This window comes from Narcine bancroftii, chromosome 7 (assembly GCF_036971445.1).
Source record: "Narcine bancroftii isolate sNarBan1 chromosome 7, sNarBan1.hap1, whole genome shotgun sequence".
NCBI lineage: Eukaryota > Metazoa > Chordata > Chondrichthyes > Torpediniformes > Narcinidae > Narcine > Narcine bancroftii.
Window position 1 is genome coordinate 46,481,358 of NC_091475.1, and position 9,693 is coordinate 46,491,050.

Consider the following 9,693-nt stretch of genomic DNA (forward strand, 5'->3'; position numbering starts at 1 on the left):
TATACAGTGCAGAAGCAGGCCATTCCGCCCAACCAATTCATGCTGGTGTTCAGGCCCCACTAAGGCTGCCTTCATCTCAATTACCCTGTATTTCCTTCTCCCTCTTGTGGTTGCCCAGCTTCCCTTTGAAGGCATCTATACTATTTATTTCGAACCTTCCCTGTGGTAGTGAGTTTCACATAATCACTGCTCTTTGGGTAAAGAGTTCCCTGTCAACCATTATTCCTGATAAGTTTCAGAATTTAAGTATCTGGAAGTTAAACTCCCCTGGTTGTATGGTGGGATTTGAATTTGTGTTCAGATCAGTAATTCTTGAATACTATTTCAGTCATGGAACCACATTGTCACTGTATAGTTAAGGAATTATCTACAGAAAGCAGTATACAAGCTCTGAATTCTGGATGTCAACATGAATGCTTGTGTTAGTTGGAGGAAGCTTGCTTGCGAGTCCAAATGTTGCAGAATCTTTTGCTTTAATTCATAACTCTCACAGCTGCGGAATAGTTGGAATACAGGTCATTTAGCCCAGTTTATTATCCTTTATGTGTTTCGGAGAGTAATTGTGCCCTGTGGGACTCAATCTGAAAAAACATTCGTCTGCAGAGTAATTAGACCCACTGAGTAGAAAACAAAAGGAGCTTCTTGGTTCATAGTGAACAAACCCTGACCCCAGTGTACGCTGGAGGTTTCAATGGACTGGGAGCTGTAGAGTGTGACTCATACCAATTGCCTGCAACATTGCTGGGGAGGGAACAAACATCGGGTTAAAGGCCAGCTGGCTTGCATGAAAATTTTGCAAGGCATGTTCAAAGTTGGAGTAAGCTGGTGGAAATATAACGAGACTTGAACAAATTCAAAGCAGATGTTTTATAAGAAAGGAATCTGTGGTTTGATGTTCAAATTTCACTCTTCACCCCCCACAACCCACTCCGCACCCCATGTACACCTTCCCTTAGACATTCTTTTCATTATCTTTTACTACCCTGTGAACTAAAAACAGAAAAAGCAACAAATACTGAGCAAGTCAGGTACAGTGGAAAAAAGAAATAGTGTTAACATGTCAGATTGGAGGTCGGAATTGCCAAGGTAGCACTTGAATTTCCAAGGTGGTGAATACCACAGGCTGCTCTCAGGTTACAGGGCATGACCTCTGCAATCGAACAAGCTCCCATAGTATTAAATTAAAAAATCTGACATAGGAGTAAATGTTCATTCCCACCAATGGCAGAACTACCTTCCTCTTTCCCCCAATCTTAGTAATTTATCCGTCCTGTGTGCTTTTGATGCCATTCATTGCACCAACTTAGATATTTGGTTGCCAGATTGAGCGACTTTTGTATATTTTCTGACATACGGACAAAATCGATTTATAGGGGTCTGGCGGACCTGTCTGTTTGGAGTAGTGTGGACGGTATGATGGTCAACATGGACAGAAGTCATGTTTCTGTACTGTATGGCTGTATTGCCAGAAAGGCAGAACCCATTTCCGTCAACTGTATCCAATATCACTTGCATCATTTGATTTTTCCTTCTCTCCAACAAACATTCATTTTTGTTCCCTTTGCCCCACTTTCTTTGCAGCCTGCTTTATCTCCAGAATTTCCAACTTCCGGTGCAAATCACTGACGAGAAACATTAACTGGATTTCTTTTCGACAGACACTACCTGGTCTGCTCAGTATTTCTGGCAGGTTATATTACATTGTTCTGCTTAACTTCCAATGTCATTGGATGAAGAAGAGCAAATCTGCAGCAGAAACTGTGCTAAGGAAAAACAACTGTTGATTCACAGTTTATTTTGGAGTCAGTGATAATCATATATTCCTATTATTTTGAAAAGCCAGGAAAATATCTTTGATGACACTGATGCAGCAGGCAGAGCAACTATCAACCCAGGCCTAATCCTGACTTCTGGAGCAGCCTGTGTGGAGTTAGCACAGCCTCTCTAGTTCCCTCCCACATCCCAAAGATGTGCATTTGGATGATTCATTGGCCACTGTACATAGCCCCTCATGGTAGAATGTGGGAGGGACATACTGGACATGCATGGGAAATAAGGCTGGGATCTGTATAGTTTGTCCTTGATCATTGCCCTGGGCTCAGTGGGGTGAATGGGGCTGTTTCTGTAGAATTCTGTGAATCCACTGGTTCTTTATCTATGTAGTTTTAAGCAAAAGACGTGATGACCAATTTGGTTCCATTGTAATCTTACAAACTAGTTCCGCAGTATGCCCTAGTTAGAAAGTAAGTTTGAGATTATCAGAAGGGGCAAGCAATATAAAATGGTGCAGTCGCTTCTTAAAGTACCTACTATTTCCATTTGACATTTCTGGTGCTTGCCTCTTACTTTAAGGTAAGCCCACATTTTGTTAATTTTTACAGTCAGTATAATGGCACACACGTTGACAGCTTTGAATTAAAAAAACGGAGGAGTGTTTCATCAGAGATTTAAAACAGTTGGTTAAAAATGGGGAAGATGAGAAAAGTTTTTACTCAGAAAATCATTACGATTTGGAAGGCAGTGCCTGAAACTTTCATCAACAACTTTCAAATGGGGACTGTATAATTTATCCACAAAAGCAAAAGAAACTTGGCTGCGCATTAAATATGGGGAAGTCTAAGAATGAGGATGGAACTTAACGGTAGCTCTTACAAAGAGCTGATGCCGTTACAACAGGCAAAATGGCTTCTTTGAAGCCCAAGTTGCTCAAATTGTGGGAAATGTAGGGAATTGCCTCAGATTTTTTTCTTTCCTGCTAGCAATCAAGGAAATGTAAAACACTTTAGATCTGCAGGATTTGCAGGTGAAATAAGCAGGAGAATTGTATCATCACAGCAGAATCACACAATCTTCTATTGTGAAATGCAGGGGCAGTGAAATTAACTGAAATTAGCAAAGTTGAAATTCCAGGAATGATGGAGGAAATGAGAGAGACTAAAGAGTCAGCCTTGACATTTCAGATGCTGTGCTCTTGAAATAAAGCCAAAAAATCCATACTCTTCCTAGAAATTTAGCAAATCATGTTTCTAAATAGCAGCTCATTACAGTCCTTCCAACGATTGCAATTCAACGACATAATGAATGCTATGCGGCTCCATCACTTTTGCCAAATATACACTTATAAGTTTGCAATGGTGTCCTCTTTAACGTCTCTCCACTGAGTTTGATCCAAAGCACTCATCACCTTTTATGGAATATTATTAAATATCTCTTCCCTGATTCTGAGCCTAAATGATTGAATCACCTTTCCTGCAATCACCACCTGCTTGCAGAGTTACGTCAAAAACTGAAATACAACCCTGATTTATCACATGCCGATTTATTATCAGCTTTTCATAGATAATTTGATTCAACATGGCATCCAGAATATGGGCTTGTAAGGTGAGGAAAGTGGACTCCAGGGATCAAGCAGCATCTATGGAGGAAAATGGATGGTTGACATTTGGGGTTGGAAGCTCAGAAAAGGGAGAGGGAAGAACAGGTGATATTAAAGAGAAAGGAAGGAGAAGTGGATGATAGGCGGACCATGGAGGGGTGAAGGACGATAAAAAGATGGGGGTGGGAGGAAGGAGCCAGGGATATGTTGGGAGGAGTGTGTGGGTGAAGAAAAGAATTGGGTAACAGTAGCTCATGGGGTTGGAAAAAAGGGGCCTAGGAGAGATAAACAAGAAACTCTGCGGAAGCTGGTGCTGAGTGCAGGGAACAGAAGTGCTGGAGAACCTCAGGAGATCACACAGCATTCAGAGAAAGTAAAAGGCAGTGGATGTTCTGTGCCCGAGCCCTGCTTCAGGAGGGCCATGTAGATGACCTAGGTGAGAGGAGAGAGAAAGTAGCAAGTTAATTGAAATTGAAGAATCAATGTTCATGCCATTGGATTTTAGACAGCCCTGGCAGATTATGAGATGTTGTTCTTTAAATTTGAATTTATCCTCGCCCAGGCAATGGAGGAGTGGGAATAGAGAGGGGGATTGAAATGGCTGCCCACCAGCAGCTCTAGCTGACCCATGAGGACAGAGCTCAGCAATGCTAATATTTGTTTTCATAAATATCTTCTGTAAACCTGGCCTCGTTTAAAATCCTGTTACCTATCTCCTCACTCACTCCAAGCTCTCATAAACAAATCCAGCCATACTCTCATTATGCCTTATCTCTGTAATCTGCTTCTTTCACCGCTCCCTGCAGGGGCATATGGTGGGTGAACTGATAGGATATGCACTTCCCTCAAAAAAGATAATGTGTGCTTTAATTTTACTTGAGATTATAATTAATATTGACAAATACTACATGCTTTTCATATTTCTGGCTTTAATGAATGGAAATGAGGAGGGTGGTGAATTTGTGGAATTCGCTGCCCAATGAAGCAGTGCAGACTACCTCAGTCAATATATTTAAGGTTGGATAGATTTTTACATATTAGGGGAATTGAGGGATATGGGGAAAAGTCAGGTAATTGGAGATGAGCCTATCATCAGATCAGCCATTGAATGTCAGGGCAGGCTTAATGGATCGGATGGCCTATTACTTCTCTTATTTGTTATGTTCTCACCAAATTTTCTTTCCTAAATTTGGAGGGTCTTAAATTTACCCTTTGCTGGGAGGGAGCAGGCATTAAAGCTTGTAACTTCTTCATGTTCCTGACCCTGTAACTCACAGATGTTCTTATGTAATGCTACTCAGAGGTCATATCTTTAACACCATAGTATACGCCACTCATCAGTCATCCCATTTTCATTCCCTTTACCAATTTATTAATTGATACCATTCATAAATATTCTGCTAATCAACACATCAAAACCACAGTCCTTAACAAATTCCCCTCCTGACACATTCATCAACCTGCACTCATCCATATCCCTCACTTACAGACACATCCTGCATCCATCAACATTCCCACAACTAATCCATGCTGCCATTAGCAACCCTCTGGTTTCCCCTTGTGCCATGTCTGCTGCAGAGATAGGAGTGAATTGGATGCATGTCGTTCCTTCATTATTAATGGAAAACATCCCAAGGAGTTTTGCATCGGCAAATGGGCTGGTGAACAAAAATGGGCAATTAGAAGAGGTAACTCAAAACTTTAATGAAATGCTTTTGCGTTGGATTTTGAAAGGTTTAGGGAAGAAATTTTGGAATTGGCATTTTAATTGGGTGGCACGAGTTTCAACGACTGGCTTCTACCATGTTGTAAATAAATGTTAAATTTAAGTGGCTAATGAATCTGCAATTTTGCAGAATCCACAAAAGTGAAATATCAGAAGAATAAACTTATTACAGAGGGGGAGGGGAGTTTTGAGCTAAATACTAGAAACAAAATTTTTTGACAATTGTCATTTAAACATCAGAAAACCAATGTGAAGCTAATGAGTGCATTTTTTTTGTAGTTGTTTTGGTGCTGTGGAATCTGTCTTGCATTAACAACAGGATGAGTTCCAGATTCAGGCTCTTAGTGTAAATCCACAATGTATTCAAGATATTGCTACAAAATGAACTGTGCTGTGATTAAAGAAGCAGTACCTCCCTCATTGGACTTGTCAGCCACAAACGAGCCTGCAGCTGACGTGGACATTTACCCCTCCATAAATCTTCGTCCGCGAAGCCAAGCCAAAGACCTCCATACAGATGCAATTGAATGACCTTTTATTGTTGAAATGCCATAAGCAAGACAACATCCAAGTTACTTAAATGCACTTCATTGTCCCAAAAATGATGGATGTTCCAATAATTCTGATTTTGCTTCCAAGAAATGAACTGCAAAATTTTCATTAATTTTGGACTATATAATTGTGGTGGTACACCACTGGCCTATTGCAGGGGGCAACCTCTGTACCTACAGGAATGTAAGGGGACAGGACAACACCTGGCCGGCTGCCAATCAGTCGGCCTGAATGGATCAAGTCCCACCTAGTCAGGTGTCAATCACCCTCCGGGATATAAGCCTGCGTCGGCCTCCCGAGGCCTCACACTGAGTTGCTGCAGCCACAGCCAGCCTGGCTCTGTGGAGGTTTTTGTGGATTAAAACTTGTTGTTCAGTCTTCACCTTGTGTGTGTCTGATTCTGTCTAACAGGAGACTGCAATAGTCATTTGATTTAGGAGTGTTTGACTGCTGTACCTAATGAAAATAAAAAGTACTTTTCTCCTCCAAAATTAATATCCAGCATCTCAGCAAGTCTAAGGATTACCTAGATAAAACAATGGTCGTTTGCTTTTGACTATCGGCTGAATAGGATAATGGGTAACTGAGCACATTAGTTCAATAAAGCAGCACCATCTGCTTTACTTAGAACTCCTGTAACCTCGGGAAGCACTTCAGTTGGCACAATGGTTTATTGAGCTGGGGGACACGAGAGACTGGTAGTTCAAATTGCAGTCCAAAAGCCAATCTGGATGTGTGCACATCTATGGATGTCAAATGAGAATGGAATTTAAGTCAGCTGTGAATTTAAGTCACCTGCAATACTCTCTGATTTTCCCTACCCAGGAATATCCAAGTGTTTGCATTTTGCAAAATTGACAGCTAACATTTGATCAGTTTGTGTTATTCACATTCCAAATGCTGAATGAGGTTTATTTTCCTGTTTGTTGGGCCTGGACTTTTCCTTTCTTTCTCCCCTTTCTCAAAGACGACATGCCGGAAAATGAAACTGTGATACAATCAATGATGAATCTGCTTGGTTCAAGTGCATCACCATCACATTGTGCTAATCTGTCTAATCCAATTACATTTCCTTAATAATCCTTGACTCACTACTTTCACAAGCAATTAATATACAATCATATGTATGGAATTTATCCAACAGGAGTTTTGACAGATAGTACTATGTTAGCCATAATCTCTGTAAATAAAAATTTGCAAACTTTGTGAATCACACTTGTGAACACTATTTCTTAAATGTCATCTAATGAATTTGACCCCAACAGATGTCAAAGCCCTCGGGAATAGAGAAAGGAAAATTGGAAACCAAACGGTAACATGAGCCACCACAGCTGAACTTATATGGACATTTTTAAAACAATGTTACTCGTTTCAAGTGGTTTGATGGAAAATAAGGTCACTCTATGAGCTTCCATTCAAAATGAAACCAACGTCTTTATCCCAATAGTGAAGTCATAGCCCCAAAAGAAAATAAAGACTGCAATTCTGTCACTGGCAAGAGGCAAGGTAGGCGCAGAGAGCCAGCACCTGAGGATTTGTAGCATCGCACAGCAAAGAAGGAGAAACCTCAGCCTGTGCTTTCTCTTTGAACAAGCTGTTATAAAGGTCTCTCCAAAACCTTGCAAATATTTTCTTTTCAAATATTTGTCCAATTTTTAAAATTCCTATTGAATGAAGTCCTTCAGCTTGTTATCAGTTATTCCATAACAGTCTGCTGAGTAAAAAAAATCCCCTTTGGCTCTTGTGTCGATTTTATCACATCTGTGTCGCCCAGTGACCAGACTCTTTGCCAGTGAAAATAGCCTCTTTGTAATCTGAGTTAATCAAAGATCAAATGAAAAAGTTTATTCATGCTGCTTACAGCTTTAGGACAAATGAATTGCAAGCCACTCCCTCCAAATATTGCTTAGCAGTGACCTTGTTAAAACTATGGCTACTTTTTCACCACTTATAGGGGAAAAACAAGGTTTAGAAGTGCCTGAGGAGATATTCAATTAAAAACATTGGGTTTAATTTGAATTGAATTTGATGGCTCAGGTGGAGCAGAAGTGGCCCCAGTGGCTCCGTATTGCACTTGGTCTCAGCCTACAGACGGGTTAATGCTGTGCTCCATGCTACCTTACTGCAAAATTAGGGCAATTACACTGTCAGCATGTATCGTTCTTCAGCTGAACCCTGCTCTTCATTAGCACTGAGTTTGAGCAACAGGTAAACAAATCAAACTCAGAGCAGCACCTTGCACGCTCGGCCGGTGACATTTATTATTTTCATTCTGAGGAGGAAAGGTTGAAGCAATAGTTCAAGAGCATCATGGGAGTAAGAAGGAACAAAACAGCAATGCATTTGGGATGGATAATTAACCATTCTTGCCAGTGGATTAAGATTTCCCAGATCTCTGGGACTGGAGCAATATGCACTCTGGTGATCCCAAATGTATTTTGGATTCCTTGGATTGAACAGACTAAGTTTTAAAGATGAGAACAAGACAAGTTAGTTTTTTACAGAAGCTCAAAGCTGTGTGACACTTAGCGTCAAGTTAATAAAATAACCATGGTCACCCTGGCAATTGTTTTGCTGAATGCACTAAATGTGTAACTCATTCCTTTTTCCTCTCTTCCTGTGCATTCCACTAATCTGGACATTAGTTGGAAGAAATGTGATCTGTCTGAAATAACCTGATAACCACTGGATTTCTGGTTTCAGTTCATTAACCAAGGCCAGATGCTCCCACAGCAGAAGTCTGTCTCCTCAGGGATTTGTGCACCTGGACACAGGACAGATGCCTAACTGCTCCTCCAGGCTGAGGTCACTTATTTTCTAACCAACAACCCCTGACTAGGGGGAGGATGTGGGGAAGCAGGCTGGCCATTAGACATTCTATAAAAGCTGTCCTGGAAGATCACCATGCTGAAAGATCAGCCCTGTGTAAATAGGTGCTTGGCGTTCATCAGGCTCCATATTGTTCCTTCTATTCCATAAGGCAGCCGAGTATTAGCACATCATTCAAGGTGTACACCCTTCTGGGAGAGGGAAAGTGTCCACATTTTTCTCATCCCACATGAAGTAGTTATTGGGGGCACTTAAAAATGTGGTAATTGAAAGAAGTTGGAATGGAAGGTTATGAGGAACCAGCACAGAGGAGGAACTGAGACCAGGACAGGTCAGCTGTCAATGTGGAGTAGATGGGCAGGCACAAGGTGTCTGATGACCTTCTCTTACAATTTTCTTCTTGCATTCAGGCACTCACCTTAACTATTTGAAGCTGACTGCTCCCCACTTCTCTCACACTGCCAAGCTTTCCAGGTTGTGGAAAATTCTGGGCAGCAACCCTGTTTGAAAACAGTTTTTTAAACACCAGCCTCACCACACTGAAAAAAATTAAGATATGATGTGCTTAGTCCACAGAGTGGAGGGGAAAGTTTGTTGAGGGGAATGTAAAACCCCACATAGTTCAAGGCTTTGTACTTGGCTTTTAATTATTACCTCCCTGCTTCCTTCAAAGATGTAGGGTCATTGTCTGTCTTCAGTTAGTTGATACAGTGAATGCTTGAGAATGTTTATTGTATTCAGGATAGAAATTTAACGACACTGTGTTTATGTGTGTATTGTATTGAATTTAATTAGAAACTTACCGTACATTTTGTGTAGGTCACTATACAGGGCCTCTGGTATCAATTTACATGGACTGAATGCAAACTACATGCATCTCCTATTTGACTGTTATTTCTACTGTTCATTTGTGTAGGCAATTGCCAGTGGATGGGATGGGCCATATACACTGGATAGACCTTTTCATTGAATGTGAGGCTATTTCTTAAAGTGCCCTGCATGATGGTGCCCAAGTATCACGGTATCATAGGTAGGGGCCCTTTAAGTTATATATTTGCTCACCTGTTCACACCTCCCTTAGCTCCATTGTCATTTTCCTAATGCTTTCGGCTAATTTGCAACCATTTCTACTCTTCCCCATAAGTGGCCATCAGATCATGATCCCAGCCCTCCCTTCTTCTTCTTCTTCTTTGGCTTGGCTTCGCGGACG